We start from the raw sequence: 23,570 nt of genomic DNA on the forward strand, positions 1-23,570 counted from the left end.
AAGCTGAGGGACAGCTTTGACACATTGCAGGTGATGCACTGATAGTGCTATGCTCTCTTGGATGAGATATTATTGATGCATATGCGAGTGGACGGTGTTTATGCTTGAGTCATTTGGCACTTATTGGCATTTTCTTTTGGGTCAGATTTGCTCATATGGATGCATAGTATATGCACATGAGTCAGATGCATCTTTTGATGCTTTGAGCTTTGAGTTTTTTTGGTGATATTTCAGTCTATTGTGGCATACACATTTGGGTGCACCTGGTATTTGGTGTGATTCTCTCTTGTAGGGACTAGCATTTGGGATTTTGTTTCATTTGCATCATGGCATCCTCTTCCACATCTGAAAAGGAGTTTTTCAGTATTAAAAAGTTTGATGCGACAAACTTTTCTTTGTGGAAAGAACAAATAAGGGATGTGCTTATTCAAAAGAAGCAGATTAAACCCTTGGCAGGGATTGAAGCTAAGCCTGCAAATATGTCTGAGGATGATTGGAATGAGTTGGATGCATTAGCAAAGTCTACTATTAGACTTCATCTTGCAGAGTCAGTTTATTTCACAGTAGTAAATGAGCAGACTACGGAAGATTTGTGGAAGAAACTGTGTGCCACTTATGAGAAGGAAACTGCCTCTAATAAAGTTTACCTCATGAAGAGGTTGTTTGAGCTGCAGATGAAGGAAGGGGTCTCCATTGCTTCTCACTTGAATGAATTCAATATTATTTTCAGCCAGCTTCAGGCTCAGAAAATGAATTTTGATGCGGAGACTAAGGCAATATTTCTCTTATGTTCATTGCCATCCTCATGGGATACCTTCCGTACAGCTGTCAGTAACTCTGCACCTGGTGGGAGTGCTGAAATTTGATGATGTTGTGGGTAGCTTGTTCGCCGAGGAGATTAGACGGAAGTCTATGGATGGCAACAAGCAGGATGCAGCCTTAAATGTGCAAAGGGGCAGATCACAGTTCAGGGGGAAGTCCCAAGAAAGAGGGAAGTCACGTAGCAAATCCAGGGCACGGAACATTGAGTGTTACCACTGTGGCAAGAAGGGCCATATGAAAAAGGATTGCTACAAGCTAAAAAGAGAGCAAAGGGATAAGAAAAAGAATGCAAATTGGGGTGCAAATCAAAAGGAAGAGAGTCCAAGGGAGGACAAAGGAAAAGTGAAGATTGAGGAGATCAATGCAGTCACACATGATAGTGATAATGACGTTCTCTTCATGTCTAGTTTATCTGCAGAGTTTCTTACCACTTCAGATGATGCATATTCCCAGGATTGGATTTTGGATTCTGGTGCTTCATTCCATGTTACTCCCCATAGGGAATGGTTCTCCACTTATGATAGTGGATAGACAGGTTGTGTGCATCTTGGAAATGACTATGCATGTGACATAGTGGGAGCAGGTGACATAAAGTTTTCTTTTGCAAATGGGTCTGCATTTGTTTTGAAACATGTGAGACATGTGCCTAAGCTGACCAAGAGTCTTATTTCAGTGGGTCAACTAGATGATGCTAGTTTTCACACCGCTTTTGGCTTTCAGAGTTGGAAAATTCAGAAGGGCTCGATGCTTTTGGCCAGGGGTGCCAAGTGTGGGACTTTGTATCCCTTACATGTATCAGGGGTATTTGATCATGTTGTTGCAATAACCGAGCAGCCAAGCACTTCTTTGTGGCATTGCAGGTTGGGGCACATGAGCCAGAATGGAATGAAACTCTTATGCCGTTTGGGTTATGTACCGCATTTGAGTTTCTCTGATTTTGAATTTTGTGAGCACTGTCTCTATGGGAAGCAGACTAAATCAGCCCATAAAAGAAGGGGAAAGAAAGAGTTTGAAAAGCTTGATTTGGTGCATTCAGATGTATGTGGTCCCATGCCTACACGGTCATTAGGCGGGGCTGAATACCATGTGACATTCATTGATGATGCAACTAGGAAAGTGTGGGCTTATGCTATAGCTCGGAAGAGTGATGTGTTCTAGGTATTTCACAAAGGGCTGGCCTTGGTTGAGAATCAGTCAGGTAGAATGCTTAAATGCCTACGGACTGACAATGGTGGAGAGTATCTCTCTCATGACTTTCAGCATTTCTGTGATACACGTGGGATTAAGAGGGAGCTCACATCCCCTCATACTCCAGAGCAAAATCCAGTTGCGGAAAAGATGAACCGTACCATTCAAGAAAGGTTGCAATGCATGCTTTCCAATGCAAGTCTTTCTGGTGGTTTTTGGGCTGAGGCAATGAAGACTGCAGTGCATGTGATCAATAGATCACCTAGTAAGAGTTTGGATGGTGGTATTCCTGAAGAGGCATGGAGTGGCAAGAAGCCCTCTTACTCTCATTTGCGTATATTTGGGTGTGAGGCATATGCACATGTGCCAAAAGAGCTTCGAAAGAAGCTAGATCCTAAGTCTAGGAAATGCATCTTTCTGGGTTATGGTGAAAGTGGAGAGATGGGCTATCGTCTCTGGGATCCAGAAGCAAAGAAGATCATACGCACCATGATGTGGTCTTCAATGAGAAGAAGATGCATAAGGCACCCATGAGGGATGTGGAAATGAGGAGAATCACTTTCTTGGATGTGAATCCACCTGCATATGTTGATAGACAGCAAGCTGTCCATGCACCAAATGTGCAAGAAATGGTACAACCAAGTACTCCCACAGGTATACAATCAAGGGTAGATGATGGATCATCTATTGGTGGAAATGATGAGCCAAATGTGGCTGATATGCAAGTGGGACAGCAAGCTGAAATGCCCTTGAGAAGATCATTTAGAGTGTCTAGACCGCCTGATAGGTTTGTTCCAGGGGTAGACTATGTGATGCTTACTGATTGCGGGGAGCCTTCTTGCTATAGAGAGGCTATGATGCGTGAGGATCAACGCAAGTGGGAGTATGCTATGCAATCAGAGATGAGTTCACTTATGAAGAATAAGACTTGGGACTTGGTTTCTTTGCCACATGGAAAGAAAGCATTGCCATGTAAATGGGTCTACAAAATGAAGGTCACAGGTGATGATGTGCCTAGGTACAAGGCCCGTTTGGTTGCTAAAGGGTTCAAGCAAGAGAAGGGTGTGGACTTCGATGAGATATTCTCTCCGGTTGTGAAGATGACCACACTTAGATGCATGCTTGGACTAGTGGCATCAGAGGATATGGAGCTTATGCAGATGGATGTCAAGACAACTTTCTTGCATGGGGATTTGCATGAGGAAATTTACATGGTGCAGCCGGAAGGCTTTGAAGAAAAGGGCAAAAAGCATTTAGTTTGCAAGCTAAAGAAGAGTCTCTATGGTCTTAAGCAAGCGCCTAGAGAATGGTATCAGAAGTTTGATGCTTTCATTCGGTCCCAGGGTTTTAGAAGGAGTGAAATTGATCACTGCCTCTACACTAAAAGGGCTAAGGATAATAGCCTGATAATCCTGGCACTATATGTGGATGATATGCTATTGGCTAGCAAGAATACTTATGAGCTAGATGCATTAAAGGCCAAGTTGCATGAGGCCTTTGATATGAAGGATTTGGGACTTGCAGGTCATATTCTTGGTATGTGCATCACGCGTGATCGGAGTAGGAAACTCCTTTGGCTTTCACAAAAAGAGTATGTTACAAAAGTATTGCAGCGTTTCAATATGGAGGGGGGGAAGGCAGTCAGTACTCCATTGCCTCCATATGTATTGCCTCCATATGTGAAACTGAGTCATACAGATAGTCCCAAATCAGAAGAGGAGAGGGCCATGATGGCCAAGGTTCCTTATGCATCAGCGGTTGGGAGTCTTATGTATGCTATGATAGCTACTAGACCAGACATTGCATTTGCAGTGGGAGTTGTTAGCCGGTATATGGCTAGTCCAGGAAAGAGGCATTGGGAGGCAGTTAAGTGCATCATGAGGTACATGAAGGGTACCAGGAGATGTGCATTTGCTTTGGTAAAGGAGACATGCGTGTACTTGGGTACACAGATTCAGACTATGCAGGGCATGTGGATAGTAGGAGATCCACTTCTGGTTATGTGTTCACCTTTGCAGGTGGTGCAGTGTCGTGGATGTCTCGTGCAAAGAAGTGCATTGCTTTTTCTACCACAGAGGCTGAGTATGTTGCAGCCACAGAGGGTTGCAAGGAGGCTATATGGCTTGATCGGCTAGTGGGAGATTTGGGGATTCATACAGGTGTACCGACATTGCATAGTGATTCCATGAGTGCTATTTAGCTAGCACGGAATCCGGTCTTTCATGCAAAGACCAAACACATTGAGGTCAGGTACCATTTCATCAGGGAGGTACTTGAGGACAAGCGCATAGAACTTGTCAAGGTTCATACAGATGATAACCCTGCAGATATGCTGACGAAGAGTCTACCTAGTCAGCGGTTTGAGTATTGTGGTGTACTGGTTGTTCTCCCTTAAAGGCACATTGTCCTTTAAGTGGGAGGTTGTGGGGGTTAAAGGTCACTGTGCCTTTACCCCAGTTATGTACAATACTCAAACACATATATAAATGAATGAAAAAGAAGATTAGGGTGGTTCTGCACCCACCAAAACTTGTGTGGCTCTCTATCTCTCTGTCTCTCCTTCTTTCATTCTTGCTTCCATTGAGAGCACTCTCACTTCTTGATGTGAGAAGTCTAGATAAGTGTGACTGATGGAGATGCAAGTCCAGGCATGGGCATTGGCGAAGTGACTAATGGAGATATGAGACATGTCACTAATGGGGAACTTATAACAGAATGTACTGAAGAAGCTCTGAGGTAGATTGCATCAGGTTGCACTTGTCGAGGTGCCCTCCTTGTCAAAAGAGGAGAGGAGACAGGAACTGGGGAAGTGACAGTGGAAGTGACAGTGGAAGAGATGGCGGAGGTGGTGACAGGAGGGGATAGGGATGACAAAGGGAGGTGACCTGTGATAATGGAAGGAGGGTTGGCCTTCCACTGGTGAAGTAAGAAGGTGAGGTGGGGCCCATAGGTACAAGTATATGTTCTCTGATGCTTGCAGACAATGTTACGGAAGGCAAAGTAGAAGAGTGAGGCAAAATCGTAGGGATTGACGAAGAGTGTGGAGTCTAGGGCAGAATGGATCGCCTTGGTGATGAAGAAGTGTCCTGAGGTAGAGTAGAAGTGAGTAAACAAATACCTCACTAAAAGCGCCTCTCTACTATTCCCCTCGAGAACCTTCTTGCACTCATGTCCTCGACGATGAGGTTTACACATCGATAAGAAGGACAGGAATGTGAGTGAGTCGGTGTGAGGTGGCAAAAAGGGAAGTGTGGGAAGACAGAGATATGTGAATACGAGACTAGGAGTGGACATATGATGGGAATTCAAGAATCCAAATGTGTCTGTTGCAAAGTCATAAGACTAAATAAATGTAGTACACATTTGGACGTCCACTGGGGGAAGTGTGACAGCATCAAACTCCATGAGAGACATGCGGGTTATCTCATCAGGTGACAAGATGCTAGACAACTTGAGTGTGGGATCAAGGAAAGGTTTTAAAAACCACCCAAATGATTGAGGAAGATGAAGTAGGGGGTGGAAGATTGCAAGCTGTACTTTGTGGGGCCAAATCACCACCATCGGTATTGTGCCCACTGGATGCCTTCGATGGTGTCTTGATAGTACCTAAAAGGGGATAGCTCCTCATCTAATATGATAGTGATCCTGTTGGAGGGAGGTGAATCTACAATTACTCAAGGGCGTTTGGAAGTGCTCTGTGGTGTAGACCCGGCACCCTGGTCATCTGCGGTGCGTTTGCCAAATGATGCCATGGAGGGTATTCCTGATCCTGTTTTGTGGGCTGCCCGAGCCATATAAAGTCAATGAACAGAGTATTTCGGGGTAATTTGGGTTTGTACTTGTGGGGAGGGCCACGGGCAAGCATGAACAATGCTCCCTATGGAGAGGCAAAGAGCGAGGAGGTGATGTTGATGTCGAGGTCTGGAGAGGCAAGGACTGAAGGGGGGTGCTGATGTCGAGGCCAACAAGATAGGATCCTATGGCCAAAAAGGCCTTTCGAGACCTGGGAGAGGAGTGTGATAGATTGATTGAAGAGAGGAGAAAGGATTAGTAGCCAGCTAGTAGGAGAGGGAGGGGGTTGCGTTGATCTCAAGGAGAGAGGGGCGGTTGCATTGATCTGAGGGAGGCGTGGGAGGGGGGGTTGCATTGCAGAGGCAGGATTGGGAGGGGGGGTGCCTTGCAGGAGAGGGAGGAGGGGGAGGCTACCTTGCCTATTCTTTTTACAATTAACCATGGCCCACAATATTGAGGTGATAACTTAGCGCACTCTCCTGCAATCAAAGACTTAGAGTGCGAAGAAACTCTAATAAAAACTTTTTCTCCTTCCTTAAATTCTCTAACGGATCTGTTTTCATCCGCATATGCCTTAGCTCTACTATCCATAGCTTGGCGGATGTTAGCTCTCACAAGTGCTAGCATCTCCCGCATCTGAACCATAAAGTTCACGGCACTAGGCACTTTCTAAGGTACTCCAACTGTAGTTGGATTCGCTGGTCTATAACCATAGTTTAGCTCAAACGGACTAAACAGTATAGAGGAATGTTTTCTATCATTGTAGGCAAATTCTAACAATGGCAACCACTTGTCCCATGTATGTTGCCTCAGTGACACATATGCTCTAAGGATATCCTCTAAAATTTGGTTGATTCTTTCCGTCTAACCATCCATTTCTGGATGATCCCCACTACTCATTCCCAACTCATTCCTTAGTGTCTCAAACACTGCAATCCAAAAATGACCGATAAATTTGACATCCCTATCTAACACTATGGATTTGGGTAATCCATGCAAACAAAATATATGTTTAATAAACAAATCTGCCACTTGCGGGGCACTAACAGACTCTCTAGTTGGAATGAAGTGAGCCATCTTGGTAAGACGATCAACCACCACAAGGATAGAATCATATCCACCTTGTGTCATAGGCAGACCTACAATAAAGTCCATGGAAATGCTCTCCCACCTACCTAGTGGTATTTCCAAGGGTTGTAAAAGTCCGAGTGGCTTCACCTGCTCTGCCTTATTTACCTGACACGAAAAACATGTCACATATTCATGAATATGCTTTTTCATCTTTGGCCAAAAGACATCTCGTCTCATGAGATCATATGTCTTCTCGATTCCTGGATGTCCCACACATGGGCTATCATGGCATTGTTGAATGACTGTCTGCCTAAGATCATTCTGATTAGATACTACTATCTTGCCATTTTTTTTTCGGCATACCATCCCTTATGGCATATATTGCATAAGTTTGGCCTTTTCCAGATGCCAGGTCATCCTTTTCCCTCGGTTTGAACACATGAGCCTTAGGCCAAAAGCTCTGGACGAACTCATCCACCTTTTGAGTTTCTCTAATCTCGGTCATTAGAGAACTCTCTAATACTGTGAAACTCATATTATGCATAATGTGTGACAACGCATCAGCAACTTTATTATCCTTCCCTCCTCAGTACCGAATCATCAAGTTAAACTCCTGCATGAGTTCTGCCCACCTAGCTTGGCGGCCTCTCAAGTCAGGTTGTTTACAAAAATGTTTCAGAGTATCATGATCAACATCAACATAAAACTCTGACCCATACAAATAATGTCTCCATGTTTTCAGAGCATGGACAACAGCATACAACTCTAATTAATGAGTTGGCCAATTTCGTTGAGAGAGAGAAAGCTTCTTGCTTTCAAAGGCTACTGGCCTTCCCTCTTGGAGGAGAACTGCTCCTACCACAATGCCACTTGCATTGGTTTTAAGGAAAAACAGTTTCTGGGGATCAACTATTTTTTAAACCAATCCTGAGACCACAGCTTGTTTTATGGTGTTAAAACTTTCCTGTTAATTCTGTCCCCATATAAAAGGTACTTTATTTGAGGTCAGATCAGTCAATGGCAATACTATTTCGGAATATCCTTTGATATGTCTTCGATAAAATTGGACAAATCCCAAGAATGATCGCAAAGCGATCAAACTTTGAGGGATTGGCCAAGTCAGTATCGCAACCACTTTCTTTGGATCCATTTCCACCTCCCTAGGAATAATTATGAATCCTAAATATTCAAGTCTTACCATACACAGTATAGTTTTCTTCTTATTTACATAAAGACTGGCTTTTCTCAAAGTACTGAACACTATTCTTAAATGTTCATAATGCTCAACAACACTTTCGCTAAATATAAGAATATCGTCAATAAAGTGTACTACAAACTTTCCGATATACGGGTGTAGTAAATCGTTCATAAGCATAATGAATGTAGCTAGAGCATTGATAGGTCCAAAGGGCATTACCAAAAACTCATAATGTCCAAACCTGCTTTTGAAAGTGGTTTTATGCACATCCTCGGCTCTAATACGGATCTGATGGTAGCCACATTTAAGGTCTATCTTACTGAAAATTACGACCCCATGTAATGCATCTAGCAAATCATCGATCCAAGCCATCAGATACTTGTGCTTAGTAGTGATATTATTCAATGCTTTGTAATCTATACAGAGGCAAAAAGTATCATCTTTCTTCTTCTTTAATATCATTGGTGAAGCAAAAGGTGAGAAACTTGGTTGAATCTACCCCAACTTGAGGTATTCTTACAATTGACTTCGTACCTACGCTTCTTCGGTAAAACTCAACCTATAGGGAGGCCTATTTACAGGTTTTTCCCCTGGGATTACCTTGTCTATTCCTTGTCAGTCAGAGCCAATGCTGGTGGTCTTGTTTTTGCCTGGGTGGCTTGTCCCTGTGTAGGTCCTTAGCTGTTGAGGATAGTCGTTGGACCGCTGGCTCTCTTGATGGCTATGGCGACTTCCGGCTCAGTATTTTTGGACATGATCTACAATTGCTATTTGAGCTCTAGCCTCCATACGACTCCCACTCTCATGCTACCCTGTCTTGCTGTTTCATTTATTTCATCTCTAACACTTGAACTAGCTCCTAGCCTCTTGCTTGACCAATTGTGATTTGCTTCTAGAGAGTTTTGTATGCATAGTTTTCTACTCTCTTGCTTACCTTCTCTTGCTCCAGTGCAATCATATACCTTTCAGGTATTTCAGCTTACTTTGAAACCACAGATGATACGCAAAATCTGTTTAAACCTAACTTTTTCTTCAATCACGGGCATAGGCACCTGGATTATCCTCCTAGCCAACCTCGGTGGTAATAAGCTCTCTATATATTTTCGTTACTTCAAGACCCCTGCTTACCAAATTCCACCAAGCCCCAAAATTCCCTAGATGGATCTAGTATGCACATGTTCTTCATTCTAGGGTCCCTCCTTAATGCATCATTTACCCCTCTCTTGGGATATCATTGAAACCATTTGCCCCTTGGCACATTTCATGCATTTAGGCCCCTTAGCCTTAGATCCACCTAGTCTAGTGCCATGTCCCCCTCACCAAGGACCGTGACTTTAATTCCTTTCTGATCATTTACGTAAAGCCCAACAAATATAATACCAACATTGATTCTTTGAAGGAAAATGTCGTGGGTTGTGGTGGCCAAAGCTATTCTAAGACTACTATGCTCATGTGCACCATTGTGACTCAGGTAAACCAAAGCCTACCCGACAAGAGTACCTTCCCCTTCAACCATCCAGCTCTATATCACCCTTCTATAATAGATGGGGATTGGATTTTTTTGGACCCATCTCTCTTGCCACTCAAAGAGAAGTACGCCCTGATTGCTACAAACTACAGTACCAAGTCGGTGGAGGCCAAGGCTATGAAAACATGTACCGCTCAAGTTGTGGCCTCCCTCTTGTATGATCAAATCATATCATGGTTTGGATGTCCTATGGAATTGATGAGTGACAAGGGTACCCATTTTCTCAATGTTGTATTTCCTCTGTTTCGCTTTCGGGCTATCTCCTTCTAAATTTGAAACTACAGGAACCTTCTTTGATGAAGAACTGCTCCCTTCATTTTTCTTGTATTAGTCCACTATGGCCTACACATCCACTTCCAAAATTGGAATTAAAGAGGTATTTCTTTTTAGAAAATACTCTTCCTCATCATCTTCAACTTTGACCACCATTTTAATGCCTTCAGTTGCCAAGGGTTGAACACTTTTTGGAACACTCCTTGTTGGAGCCACGGCCATTTTAAATTTCTTCTTTTCCGTACGAATAGTTACCCTATTAGCTCCCCAATCCTACTTAATCTTGGCTACCCAAAACCACGGCCTGCCTGGAATAGGATCTATCATTTCCTTCCATTCGAAGAACAAAAAAACTGACCATGAAAGTAAGACCACAAACTCCGATCTGTTGATTTCTTAGTATCCCAAGAGGTTGGACCCTTTGTTGATCGGCCATTTTGATCTGAAAAGGAGTTGGCTCTAACTCATTGAGACAAATGTTTTTGTAAAGATCCTCTGATAGAATGTTCACACCAAACCCACCATCTAAAAGGAACTCCGATATGATCTGTGATTTATATTCCACCTAGATTAGTGGAATAGTATAATCTACATCTTCAATTTGTGCTGCATTAACTTTGGGGTCAACTTCTCGAACCTCCTCATCCTCCTCTTTTGCCTTATCCATTAGGCTCACACCACCGTTTGTTAAATTCTTTAGCAACAATTGTGCTTTGAATTCTGGTACCAGATTAAGAAGTTGGTCTAATGTGATATTTATTTGAGCCTTCAGCAAACTGTGAAACAATTTCCCATGGTTCACTGCATCTCTAATTTTGGGTCTGTTGCATATTTCACCAACCGGATAACACCCTCTAGAAGGAGTCTTTCACTTGAGATCTTCAAGCTTTGGTTCGTCATGCTACTCCTTGAGCACATCAACATCTTTTGTAAACAATTATAACAAAAATTGGTGCTCTCATGATTTCTTTTACCATAGAACTCACATTTAGGCTTCTCTAAGAAAGCGACTTCTGACAATATCATGCTTTTCAAATGCTTCTCCAACTTCTCATTTCTTGAAGAGGATTTGACTTTTTTCTTGGACTTCGGGATCTCCTTATATTTCCCTTTCTTTAATTGCTTCTTTCGTTTACGTTTGGTCTTCTTGTCTTCATTATCGAAATCATCAGAATCATCATCATCGAACTCAAAATCCGTATCTTCATTTTCACTGTCTGTGCCAAAGTCTCCATATGAATCTATGTCTGAATCAGAACTCCTTATTTCCTTCCTTCTATTCTTTTTGGATTTTCTATTGGTCATACTAACTCTTCGTTCAGCTCGCTGTGCAGCTTCTACCATATTGTCAAAATCATTAGGTCCTACCAGGGAGTCCCTCCCAGCAATATCACTTCTCAATTCAGTATTCAACCAGATAACACCCTCTAGAAGGAGTCTTTCACTTGAGATCTTCAATCTTTGGTTCGTCATGCTACTCCTTGAGCACATCAACATCTTTTGTAAACAATTATAACAACAATTGGTGCTCTCATGATTTCTTTTACCATAGAACTCACATTTAGGCTTCTCTGAGAAAGCGACTTCTGACAATATCATGCTTTTCAAATGCTGTTTGATCTTTTTCTCCAACTTCTCATTTCTTGAAGAGGATTTGACTTTTTTCTTGGACTTCGGGATCTCCTTATATTTCCCTTTCTTTGATTGCTTCTTTCGTTTACGTTTGGTCTTCTTGTCTTCATTATCGAAATCATCCGAATCATCATCATCGAACTCAAAATCCGTATCTTCATTTTCACTGTCTGTGCCAAAGTCTCCATATGAATCTATGTCTGAATCAGAATTCCTTATTTCCTTCCTTCTATTCTTTTTGGATTTTCTATTGGTCATACTAACTCTTCGTTCAGCTCGCTGTGCAGCTTCTACCATATTGTCAAAATCATTAGGTCCTGCCAGGGAGTCCCTCCCAGCAATATCACTTCTCGATTCGGTATTCAATCCCTTACAAAAGTAATTTCCCAATTGCTCTTGAATTGATCTTTGAGGAGCGGCTAGTCTCTAGTTCAAATTGTGGAACTTCTGGGTGTAGTCTTCTACCAACAAATCTTTATGTTTCAACTACCGGAGGTTTTTGAGAATTGCTTCTAGTGTTTTCTCTTGCCAAAACCATGCATGAAAAACCTTCTTTAAAGTCTCATAATCTACAAAATGTCCCATGCCATGCTAAATGAACCAACTCATTGCCTTACCCACAAAAGTGGCTGCCAACTGTTCCTTCTTCACGGCGTCCTTCAAAACCACTTGCTACCCATCGAGTCTCAAATGGCCAATGTGACTATCAGGGTCTTGTTTTGATTTGCCACTGAATTTAGCAGAGCAAAATTAGGGGTTTTGGATGTTGACCTGCAGGGAAGTTTGGAACAACCAGTGGTATTATCCTTGGACGGGGACGGGGTGAGGGTGGGAGTGAATCATAAAACCGCCTTCGGGCTCCTACATACAGTCAAAATGCTACATGATAACCATAAGTTGCACAAATGAAAGCTTTCGAAGGAGACCATGAATTTTTAAGGACTCTGGGAATATCTGCATTGTGGTGCTTAGGACTACCACCCGAAATGGTCGAAGGTTATTCACCTGATGCTGTGTAATCTTCATCCTTGAAACTGCTTGTGATTTCGGTCCCACCTTGTTGGCGTTCGGATGCTTCTATGACCTCTTCACGATCTTGTGCATGCTCCCTCAGAACCTCTTCAGAGGCACTTACTTGACCTCTATCCCGAGCTTTGGTGAAGTATGGATGGTCAATATGTCGAGAAGATGTCTCAGATTCTTTTGCGTCAGACATCCACTACCAATGCTTCCATGAACATGCTATAAGAATTCACTGCTCCCGTAATTTGTGGTCTTCTGCCATGAATTGGATGCAACTCAATCCCGATTTCCACCTTCGACAAATCCACGTATAATCTATTGAAAATTATGAATCCGCTGTTTAAAACTTGCAATGGTGAACTGAATTCTATTGCGTGCACTCTTGACATCCAATGTTTATTGCATGGACTTGAGTGCTTGAACATTTCCTCGCGAGACTTGGATTTGCTGCTCTAAACATTGGACTCTCTCCCTCTTTGATTTCAATGGCGTCTTGCTATGCTTCACAGCATGCACATTGTCACCACAGTGCTTGCACAAAGCAACCATGCATGTTCTTCACACATCTCTCACAATCCACGTGCCCAATTGATTTGCAGGATCGCCAGTGTAATAGGTAGAGACATATTCGGGAAAAAACTACCTATTAGAATAAACAGAGTACCATTTCAAACATAGTAAGAACTTCCGACAATGGGCATTTCAATTCTAAATTCGGAACAAGTAAAGATCAAAATAAGTAATAGTGCTTGATATCCATTTCATTACTGTTGCAAACTCAGTACATCATATAGGAAACATAGTCAAAAGTAGACAAAATACGGATTTGCAGCAGTAGATAGAGAATGTTTCCTCATTCGGACCTTCTAAACTTCTGAACCAAGATAGATCAGAGAATTACTCCCTCATCCATATATCAGTTGCAACTCCTAGCATACACGCTCTAGAAGTGGTTGCTTTCTAACTACCGCTACTAAGGTTTTGCATAGTCCTTCTATTACTGAGCAAAATAGAAATATATCACAAGTACCCAAGTAGCATTTGTCTACAAACATCCTTGAGATCTATAAGGTGAAAAGACATGTGGAGTACTCAAGGAAGAGGCTATGGCAGAAGTGGATGTCATGATATGTAGCGTGTGTGGTGAGGGATGGATATACTAAAGAAAAGCTAGGTGTGGTCAACTCCTGGTGGTGGTTTAGAGACAGAGAAGTCAGTGATATCTGGGCGAAAGTAACCAGAGGATCCCATGAGGTAGTTAACTATGCTAGAACCCCCCCATGTGGAAAGAAAGTGGATCCACACAAAGAAGGCCATCAATTTAGACCATTTACATGACAAAGTCATGTATCTTGCCCATGCCAAGAGACCATGCCCATAAGAGGGCTTGCATGTTTGTGGATACTTGGGACATACTTGCCTCATCTAGATCAATATATATTGATAAAATAGAATCATCTCAAAACTCGAGTGATAACCAATGCCTATCCATCCTTGCATTGAAGTCCCCAACAAGGAGGACTTCCTCGTAGCATGAGAAATCCATGATGTCTAGATGTAGTGCTACACATAATGAAGTTTTGCCTCCTCATGGAGATCTCTAGGAATTTGTGAGGTCTCAAAGGGGACGAATCCAATGAAATTTGGAATGTTTCTCATGCATTTTTATAGAGATCATCCCCAATGAGAGATGACATGTATAGTATCACCATTCCTCCCGATCCGCACACTCTACCTGTCTTTGTCTTATCCCAACATGTTCTCTCCCATGTGTATCCATTGACTATAGGCAAAGGATGCTTTGGGATCTAATGGTTCTCTGTGGAGAAAGCTATATCTCATATTGTCTATGATATTGAGAAATTCCCTAGATCTGACCATAAGGTATCATTATAGTTTTAAATAGTGCAGGTAAAGGTCTCAGTGCTCTGAGTGTCATAGATTCCATCCCCCTATGCAAGGGGACCACTAGATGCCCATTGAGGGGGGCCTATCAAATGCCTCCCATCTTGAACCACTTCCAACTTCCCCTGCTTGGGAGCCATGTCTTGCTGATGTAAGAGGGTGTGCCTCTACTCTATAAGGGTGTGAGGTCCTCATCTAAGTGGATTTGTGAGTGGTCCCATAGAACTATCCTCATGTTTAGTGCTGCAAGGCAATTTTGAATGTCCTTGAATTGGAAAATAAGACGCTTCCATCGTATGTGCCATGCATCCTCAAGCCCATGCTCTAGGACTCCCAAGGTGGAAGCCACAAAGTTGATCACATCATTCATCATGGCAATGGTGAAGGTACAAGGGATCCCCTTTACTCTAATATTGAGAGCCTTGCGGGCTCGTTGTTGTTGCTCAAGAATGGTGGCCTTTGCAAGCTTCCATTTTGCAATGTCCACTCATCTAGAGGTCCCCTTGATGCCTGACTACATGGTGGCTATTTGTGCCTCCACTACTCGTGCATGCCTGAGGGCCTGTCACTACGGTGGTAAGCTAAAGTATTAACACCTCTTGACTAAGGCTATGGATGAATCTACCTTGCTCCATCTCTCGTGCACATAAGTTTTGAACCTCCGTGAAAAGCTGCTCCCAGGCCTTGGGGTGGAGTCCAGTGTGAGTGATGCAATTATTATGGAGTCTAGTGTGAAAGATGCAATTATTATGGATAGGGTATGACAGGGGTAGTGTGAGTGGGATAGGGGATAGGGACAGAGAGTGGAGATGACAGAAGACCGAGAGGGGTGTGGGGACATCTGGGAGATGCCTAAGGTGAGAAGCCAATTATAGATGGAAAGGGTGGATGACTTACAAATAAAGGGGACAAGAAAGTGGAATATTTTAAGGGGACATAAGGGGGCAAGGTGGGAGTTGGATTGCATGTCAAGATTAGCTCTGCTATCAACACCGATACCAATGCCAATGCCAAAATGGACACTAGTGCTAATGATGATCAGGCTGATATTGCTAGTAAGATGATATTGGACAAGAGGCTAGAGCCAATGTTGGTGCCAAGGATGAGGTTGTTGTTGTAGGAGCAATGTTTTGCATGGCCATACTATCTGTTGTGATTGTGGCTATTGTTGACGTCATCAACCTCTAGCCTCCCTTTGGTGATTGTTGGAGCTATTAGTATTTTGTCTTCTCTTCTTTATTTTCTCCTTTCTCTTTGTTTACCATATTGCTTTTTGTTCACCATATTGCTTCTTGTGTTTGTTGTTCCTCTCCTCTACCAAGGCACTCATCTAGCAAGGTATCACTAAGAAGCAACTCCCAAGTCTTCGCTAAAGCATGTGATACCAATCCAAGTGGGATTTCTGATCCAAAGGGGGACATCATGATAGGGGATCAAGATTGTTCCTCGAGACTAGAGACATTGAAAAATGAGGCAATGCTTCAAATTTGGTAGCCAAAGATTAAAAAAGACAAAATACACGTTGAAAATCACACCAACAACTTCCAAGTCTCTACAAGGAAATCCAAAGAAGTGACTTCCAAGCTTTTGCTAAAGAACAAGCTCGTGCTGATTAGGAGTTTTATCATTGAAGAGGAATATCATGATGGGAGGTCTCCAAAGTTGGGGGGTTTTCATATGCTAAACCGATTTTAAGATTGAAACCCATGACTTCACGTCAATGAGCTCTATTTCAAAAAGCCAACCCAGCCACTTTAGGTGCTCCTAATTATTATTTCAACACATTCACCCCCAAGCTTGTTGGCCATTGAGTTGGCCATTGAGTTTACACAACAACCGCATGCATATTATCTCTAGTTATGAGTTTAAGGAGTGGAGCTCAAGAAGAAAGAATTGAGAGGAGAGATGTCATAAATCCAAATTGTAAAAGCTAGGAGTCAATGGTGAATCAATTGTTGTGATCTGATCAAGAGTTTCCTAATGATTGCCACGTCCATATCAATCTTACAAGTGATCCATGTCCTTTTCACCTTATAAATTAATGATATGTTCATTTTCTCCCCTCCGAATGGTCTCCTAATCCCCCTTCACTTTGGTCTCTCTTTCCCCTTTATTTCGAGGAATGGAAAAGCCCTTCACTTTGGTCTCTTTCTCCCCTTCAGTTTGAGGAATCAAAAAGCCCTTTGCTTATTACAATCACATGCTTGCTCACCATGTATCCCTGGATTACCTAACATCTTGCTTTACCCTCCTCTCCTTTTGACTTATTAATGGTTTTTTGGATCCTTTTAATGGGGGGGGAGGCTCATTGACCGATATCAAACACAAGGTGATTTGTAGAGTTAAGGGGAAGCCTTTGCTAGAAAATCCGACCATCAAACTGCCATGAAGAATGTGTGTGTGCGTCCATGCATGCATGTGTGCGTGTGTGTGTGTATCACAAATATTGTCAGTGATGTTTCGTGATTTTTAGCTAGTACCACATCTCGGGATTATATAGTGTCTCAAGGATTGGTCCCTTCACTTAGATGATCTTGCTTGTTGTTGGCAGATGTCATAGTTTTGTATAAGGTTTTGTTGCCTCTACCTTGGATTTCTGCTCATGCAAATCGCACCCAGTCTAAATATTTATGACCAGTGTCTGTCTCAATGCTAGTCTATGCCTCATTTGTTTTGGCATTGCCCTGCGACTCGTGAGTTCTTGTTTTATCAACAACAGCATCTTCAGGCACACTTTTCTAGTGCTTGCTTTGGTAAGCTTTCCTTTTCTTTACTTGACTATGATATTGGGCACTATGGAACTATGAAAGGACCAAAACCATAGAGTTTTGTTGATCCACCCCTTATCAAGTATCCATTCTTATGGGCACCTTTACGGTAATCGTTCTTTGATTATTTGCATGCTCGGTCTGAACTATCTTGCTTATTTATCATATATTGAGATCTTTTGATGTTGTATAGCAGTAAGCCCCCTCTTTGGGGATTGCTTTTTGGACCTTCAAAAAGGGTCTATGGAAAGTGCACTAATTGTTGGATCATGAAAGCCAATGTTCAGTTTTCACTTCAAGAAGCCATGCTGACTTTTTAAGTGCATGATAATCTTGGTTTCAATTTAGGATAGTGGTAATTTAGTTGATACTAATGATGTTTAGAGGTAAGCTTTTGGCCTTATATGAGGAGCATGCAATTTAGTTGATAATAATGATGTTTAGAGTTAAGCTTTTGGCCTTATATGAGAGGTATGCAATGCTGTTGTCTTTTAGAGTGTATGACACCACCTTTATTTAAATCAGAGTTTTTACTCATGTCCCCACTCACACTTAATGCTCCATCCCCTCTTTAACCTCTCTCCTCTCCTCGCTTTTCACTCATTTACCTTTTTTATCGCAGCTAGCGATGGTATGGGAAAGGCCTCTTTTTTATTTTTACTAGAAGAAAGTGGTAATATTGGGCGATAGAGGAAAAATTAATGATGTGTTCGGCTTGGTTTATGGCACCTTATTAGGGCGATAATGCCACAAAAGTGAGAAACAACTTGGTCTTCAGTAGAGGGTCTATGCCCCAAGATTTCCAGTTGCTCATGAAGAGAGGGATTTTGCAAGTGCTTTCTTTCTATGCCTCTAGGGATATCAAGGTTTTGAGCCAACTATGTAATTGTGGCATAAGCATATTTCTTTCTTTTGTTATATCTCTTTTCACTAATATGGGGAAGGTCTCTTAGAAGTAGGGCCATAGTGGTTTGCAACCGTGTTGTAATATAACAAGGTGAAAATTTCACTAGGGGTGCTAGTGGAGATGTGACAACCTCACCCTTAGATTATAACAACCCTTAAATCCCCTCTAAGGGTATCCTTCTATCATAGCATTCATGTAATGAGTGTTTACAAGTGCGTGCGCATGCCCAAGGCTCATGGACGGGTGAGATTGCCCGCCCACGGTCCATTTATTGCATCTTGGGCACAGAGAGTGTGTAAACAAAGCAACACCCTTGCACACACTTCCCATAATAAGAGAATCCAAGACAAACGCTATGCGGCATGCCAAAAACAAGTGGATTTAAACCAAAAAGAAAAGAAAAGGAGAGTGTGTGTACTAGCTATATAGTGTGTGAGTCTATACAGCTAGCTAGCTACAGTATGCTTTTACACATTTAGACTCTTGTCATGGACTACGATTGGGAGACTGCTTCTTGCTTCATCAAGCACAAGGCGGGAGCTTGCCCCCCGATTTCATACGAGAATCCCTCAATCAATCTAAGCTTCCTCCCCTTGGTCGCGTCCTCAACACTTTGCTTTCTGCTAAACATCAGGAGCTACAACGGCTTACCTCCCACGATGATGCTTATCACGAAACAGGTGCACTTTCTCTGTCAGTTTTTTGTGTCATCGGATTTGTCAGTTTTTTCCCCCCCCCCGATGAATTTGGATGAGAAGACCTCACCGCGCATTGCCTTATACCTTGCTCCCAGGTCCAATCGGTCGAGCCCTCACGGCCTTTCTTCAGCATGCAAAAATTGCAACAGAAAGAGGGATGACCTTGGAGAAATTGGTGGTACCCTTATTGGAGCATGTACGCCAAATTACCCCATATCTGCAAAATTTCAAATTCATTGGCCCATCACATTTTGCAGTCTGGACAAAGTTGTTCATTATACAAATTGTTCGATTTGTATAAAGTTTGGCAAACTTTTGAAGCGTGTTTATTGGGATCCTCAAGAAGAAAGAGTGTGGACGAAACGAACAAAGGAAACGAATTAAGCGCCAATGGACCAACAAAGGAGACCTTTTTTTAAACCAGCAAGGTCTTATGAGACTAACATGTACATAAAATAATTAAATTAATGGAAGCTAGTATCTATACCATGCAAGGACAGAAGATAACCGGAGGGCCTACGGCTCCTTCCAAGCACTGAAAATATTTTTTTGGAAGCAAGAAAGTCTTATGAAGGTCCCGGGGTCTATGATCAAAACAATTTAACTACATTAAAACATAAGGCGGTCAACACAATCATGATCTAACATATTGCCTACGATCACAATCAGTTCCAATAAGAAATGTAGTAGGATACTTTGAAGGAATATAATTATGGCAATTGTGAAGGATTCCTTCTTAGTTTCTCAGAAACTTACCTTGAGCAAATTGACTTGAGGACGTGCATTTTGTAATGTCTCTCTTTCAGATTGTAGAAATCGACCTTTTCACGCTTTTCTGTGAGTTACTTGGGGATGCAAGTTTGATGTTTCTCTTTTAAGACTTAAGCAGTTGACCTTTTGATGCTTTTCCCAATCTTTTCTCTGCCTAGCACGTAAATAACAGGACAAGCTCCTTACTTTACTCGTATCCTATTTTGCTGCTCCACATTCAGCTTTAAGCCTCCATCTTGTGCAAGTTTTTGAGCACTTTCATACACATGTTCGAGCCCTGGGTCTTTGGTTAAAGATCTAGCCATAGACCTGCCCATAAACCCCCACTATACTGCGCCTTGCTGCAGCCCTTTGCCGGTGCCTTGTCCTGGCCGTACCTCTTCTGTACACTGCCCTGCAGCAGCTTGTACAGATCCGTACTTCTTGCTTTCCTGACCCGCCTGTACCGCGCCATCATCAGGGTCTGTTGCAGGCCCTTCACCTGCCCACTACCCTCGCCATGCTGACGCCATCTGCAGGTAACAATCCTGTGAGGTGCTGCCCATGTGGCAGCCCCCTCTTTTTCTTCTCTCTTGGGCACATCCTGCCCTAGGTCTCCCTCCCCCACGCTCTCCTCATTTGGGGGCTTACAGATGGGGAGGTGACCTTTCCAACACCCCCTCTCACCGACACATCTCGGCCCAATGCCAACACGTCGATGAAGATGCTCCAGTAACTCCCTGGTCGTAGTCCTCTGGAACCTTTCAGTGTCGAAAATTTTTCCTGGCTTTTCATCCAGTGGCTCCTGCTCCACCAAGTCCGGTTCCGCTTCCGCACACCATCCTGGTACACAGGTCCATCTTTGGTAGCACCTCTTGGAACCACCCCCTTCAGTCACGTTCCCGCCTTCGAACTCGAGCAACCCAGCCTCCACGATCTTCCAGTTGTCCCCCTCATAATGAGTGAACAACCTGGAGTCTTCTAGGCACCATGCTCTGAGGGTCTGTTTCAACCCGTCCTTCCTTTGGCAAGGTCTGCAACAAAAGTACATCTCCAGATAACTGGGACCACAAACTTTAAACGCACCTGACTGAACCTGAGGCACCCTCCTTCTCGCAAGGGCACAATCCTCCAGTCGTGGAAGTCGATTCCTTAGAGCGTCTGAATCAGGGTCGTCCTTCAGCAAGGTCCTTGCCTTCAAGCTCCCACACCTGTGAGCCTCCTACTTGGGCTCTGATACCATGTTAGAAAATACCCAACAGAGGGTACACGCAGCGGAAGACTTATAGTAATGCCTAGGAGCTCACACAGTGTGCGTGTGGGGTGTGGAATCACAAACTTCTTTACTTAATGTGCATAAAATAGGTGTGCAGACTCATCAATAGACAATAAATCAGCCAGATAGAGAAACCACCAAAATATATATTTCCGTCCAAAACTATGGACACAATACAAAAGAGATAGATCCAGAGTCCCACCAATGGTGTGGTCCTCTGATCTAACCACAAGGTCCTTCTCCTATCTGCTGGCTATCTCTAGACTCGAGCCCGCGTGCTCGACCCTGAGCGTCTGTAGACTTTCCATCCAATGTGTTCTTCTCCACCTTACTGCCTGTGAATCAGCCTAGGTGGGCAGCCCCTGCCAAGCTTTGTCTGCAGCACACAGGTCCCCTTGGTCCTCCTGAATGTAGGCCCCAAGATAACTGTTCCACTGCTCCAACCTGCTTGTGAATGGCTGCTCCAGAAGATGATGATCTCAGCAACCTTCTGCCCTAGAAGACAGTCTAGGTTCAGCCTCTCCCTGGAGCTAAGTCTGCAGCACTCTTTAGGTCTCTTTCACCTCCTGGGAAAAGGCCCAAGGAAGCCCTATCTGCTGCTCCTGTCTGCTTCTCCAAAGCTGCTCTGTTGGATAATGAAATGAGGCCTGAGCCTCTCCTTTTATAGGCCCTAAGGCCTGGCAAAAATACCGACCAGTCTGCCCTGACTGGGCCGACTGGACAGACCAGGTTGGTTGGCCCAACCGACCTGGTTGGCTCAGCCCAACCAGCCCTATATAAGGGCCCTTTTGCTGGCCCTTTGTTCCATGCAGGGTCCAGCTCCTTTGCTGCTGCTGTCCTACCACCTGCCAGCCCTGCTTGCAAGCGATAGACCTGCCCATAGACCCCCACTATACTGTGCCTTGCTGCAGCCCTTTGCCGGTGCCTTGTCCTGGCCGTACCTCTTCCGTACACTGCCCTGCAGCAGCCCATACAGATCCGTACTTCCTGCTTTTGACCCGCCTGTACCGCGCCATCATCAGGGTCTATTGCAGGCCCTTCACCTGCCCGCTACCCTCGCCATGCTGATGCCATCTGCAGGCTGCAATCCTGTGAGGTGCTGCCCATGTGGCAGCCCCCTCTTTTTCTTCTCTCTTGGGCACATCCTGCCTTAGGTCTCCCTCCCCCACACTCTCCTCATTTGGGGGCTTACAGATGGGGAGGTGACCTTTCCAACAGTGGTGTGGGGTGTGGAATCACAAAGTTCTTAAACTTATGTGCATAGGATAGATGTGTAGACTCATCAATGGACAATGAACCAGCCAGATATAGAAGACACCAAAATAATATATTGCTATGGACACAATACAAAAGAGAGATCCAGAGTCCCACCAATGGTGTGGTCCTCTGATCTTACCACAAGGTACTTCTCCTATCTGCTGGCTATCTCTAGACTCGAGCCCGCGTACTCCACCTCAAGCATCTGTAGACTTTCCGTCCAGAATGATCCTCTCCACCTTGTTGTCTGGAAACCAGCCTAGGTGGGCAGCCTCCTGTGTGCTATCTGCGGCACAAGGTACTTCTTTCTCCTCCTGACTGTAGGCCCAAAGGTAGCCCTGCTGATGCTCCTTCTGCTAGTGGATTGGCTGCTCCAGAAGATGAATTATGAGGGCACAAGGCCCTCTCTTTTGTAGGCCTAGAGGGCTGGCCAACCAACCGACCCAGCAAGCCTCTTGGCTCCCTGATCTGCCCACACGTGTGCACCTCAGCTCCGTACTGCTACTGCTGACATCGTCCGTGAGTTCATAGCCTCTTCTCTTGGGTCCCAGCTGCTGTCCTCTGCTCCGCCTTATGCTCCTGCACATCAACCGGGTACCCTCCTCTCTTCTTTTGGGCACATATTGCCCTAGGTCTCCCTCCCCCATGCTCTCCTCGTATGGGGGCTTACAGATGGGAGGTGACCTTTCCAACACTCTTGATATTACATCTCTTCTAAATGTGATTGATCCTGGCTTTTAATGCTGATATACGGACTGTCCTTTTTACTCACATGTCAATCTAAAAGATTATCATTATTACATTTGTGCAAACATCAGAGTGAATTATCATTTTCCTTGCTATTTGTGTCATCTTAACCCCAACCGGAGAATGCATTCCAGGTTGTCAAGTCTAGAGAACGGAGCAATCGTAAGCAGGTTGTGAACATCATGCAATGGCTTCTTCAAAGGTCATCTGTTGGAACAGCTGTTTCTGAGAGCCTTGTTGGGATTTTACAATCAAAGCAGTTTGATAATCTTGTCAAGCTGGGCTGGTGTGTGGTTGTACGTGACCTTTTACGAGGATTCCAACAGCATGGTATGCTTGTGTAAGGAGGTTTTGATTTCAACTCTGAGTGAGCGTGTGTAGAAGTATTACTTGAAACACTAATAAGCTTTGATTTATGAGCAAGAGCATTTGCAATGACATTATGGCAGTTGGTCCTTATGATTGGAATGCTATTTTATCGCTCACAATTTTGCATAGTGTAGAAGTATTATTTGAAACACTAATAAGCTTTGATTCTGAGCAAGAGCATTTGCAATGACACTTATGCACCCATATTACTGCAGTTGGTCCTTATGATTGAAATGCTATTTTATCGCTTACAATTTTTTATGCAAATACGGCAACAGTAAGATTACCAAAAGGGACAAGGAGGTTAATGTCGAGCTGTTTTTGTCTCTAACAAGAAACTGCTTTGAAGGAACCTTACCGAACGCT

The 23,570-nt window shown here is 43.5% G+C and overlaps 1 long non-coding RNA gene across 1 annotated transcript; it reads left to right on the forward strand.

The window, feature by feature from the left end:
* The first annotated feature begins 18,461 nt into the window (after window positions 1–18,461).
* Window positions 18,462–23,158, forward strand: LOC147883540 (uncharacterized). The gene is made up of 3 exons (XR_015543824.1): window positions 18,462–18,787; window positions 18,901–19,001; window positions 22,970–23,158. It is a non-coding gene; the product is annotated as an uncharacterized LOC147883540 (long non-coding RNA).
* Window positions 23,159–23,570: the final 412 nt, after the last annotated feature.

The sequence above is a fragment of the Dipteris shenzhenensis genome, chromosome 28 (assembly GCF_047967505.1).
Source record: "Dipteris shenzhenensis isolate YYH24624 ecotype China chromosome 28, Dip_SZ_1.0, whole genome shotgun sequence".
NCBI classification, from domain to species: Eukaryota; Viridiplantae; Streptophyta; class Polypodiopsida; order Gleicheniales; family Dipteridaceae; genus Dipteris; species Dipteris shenzhenensis.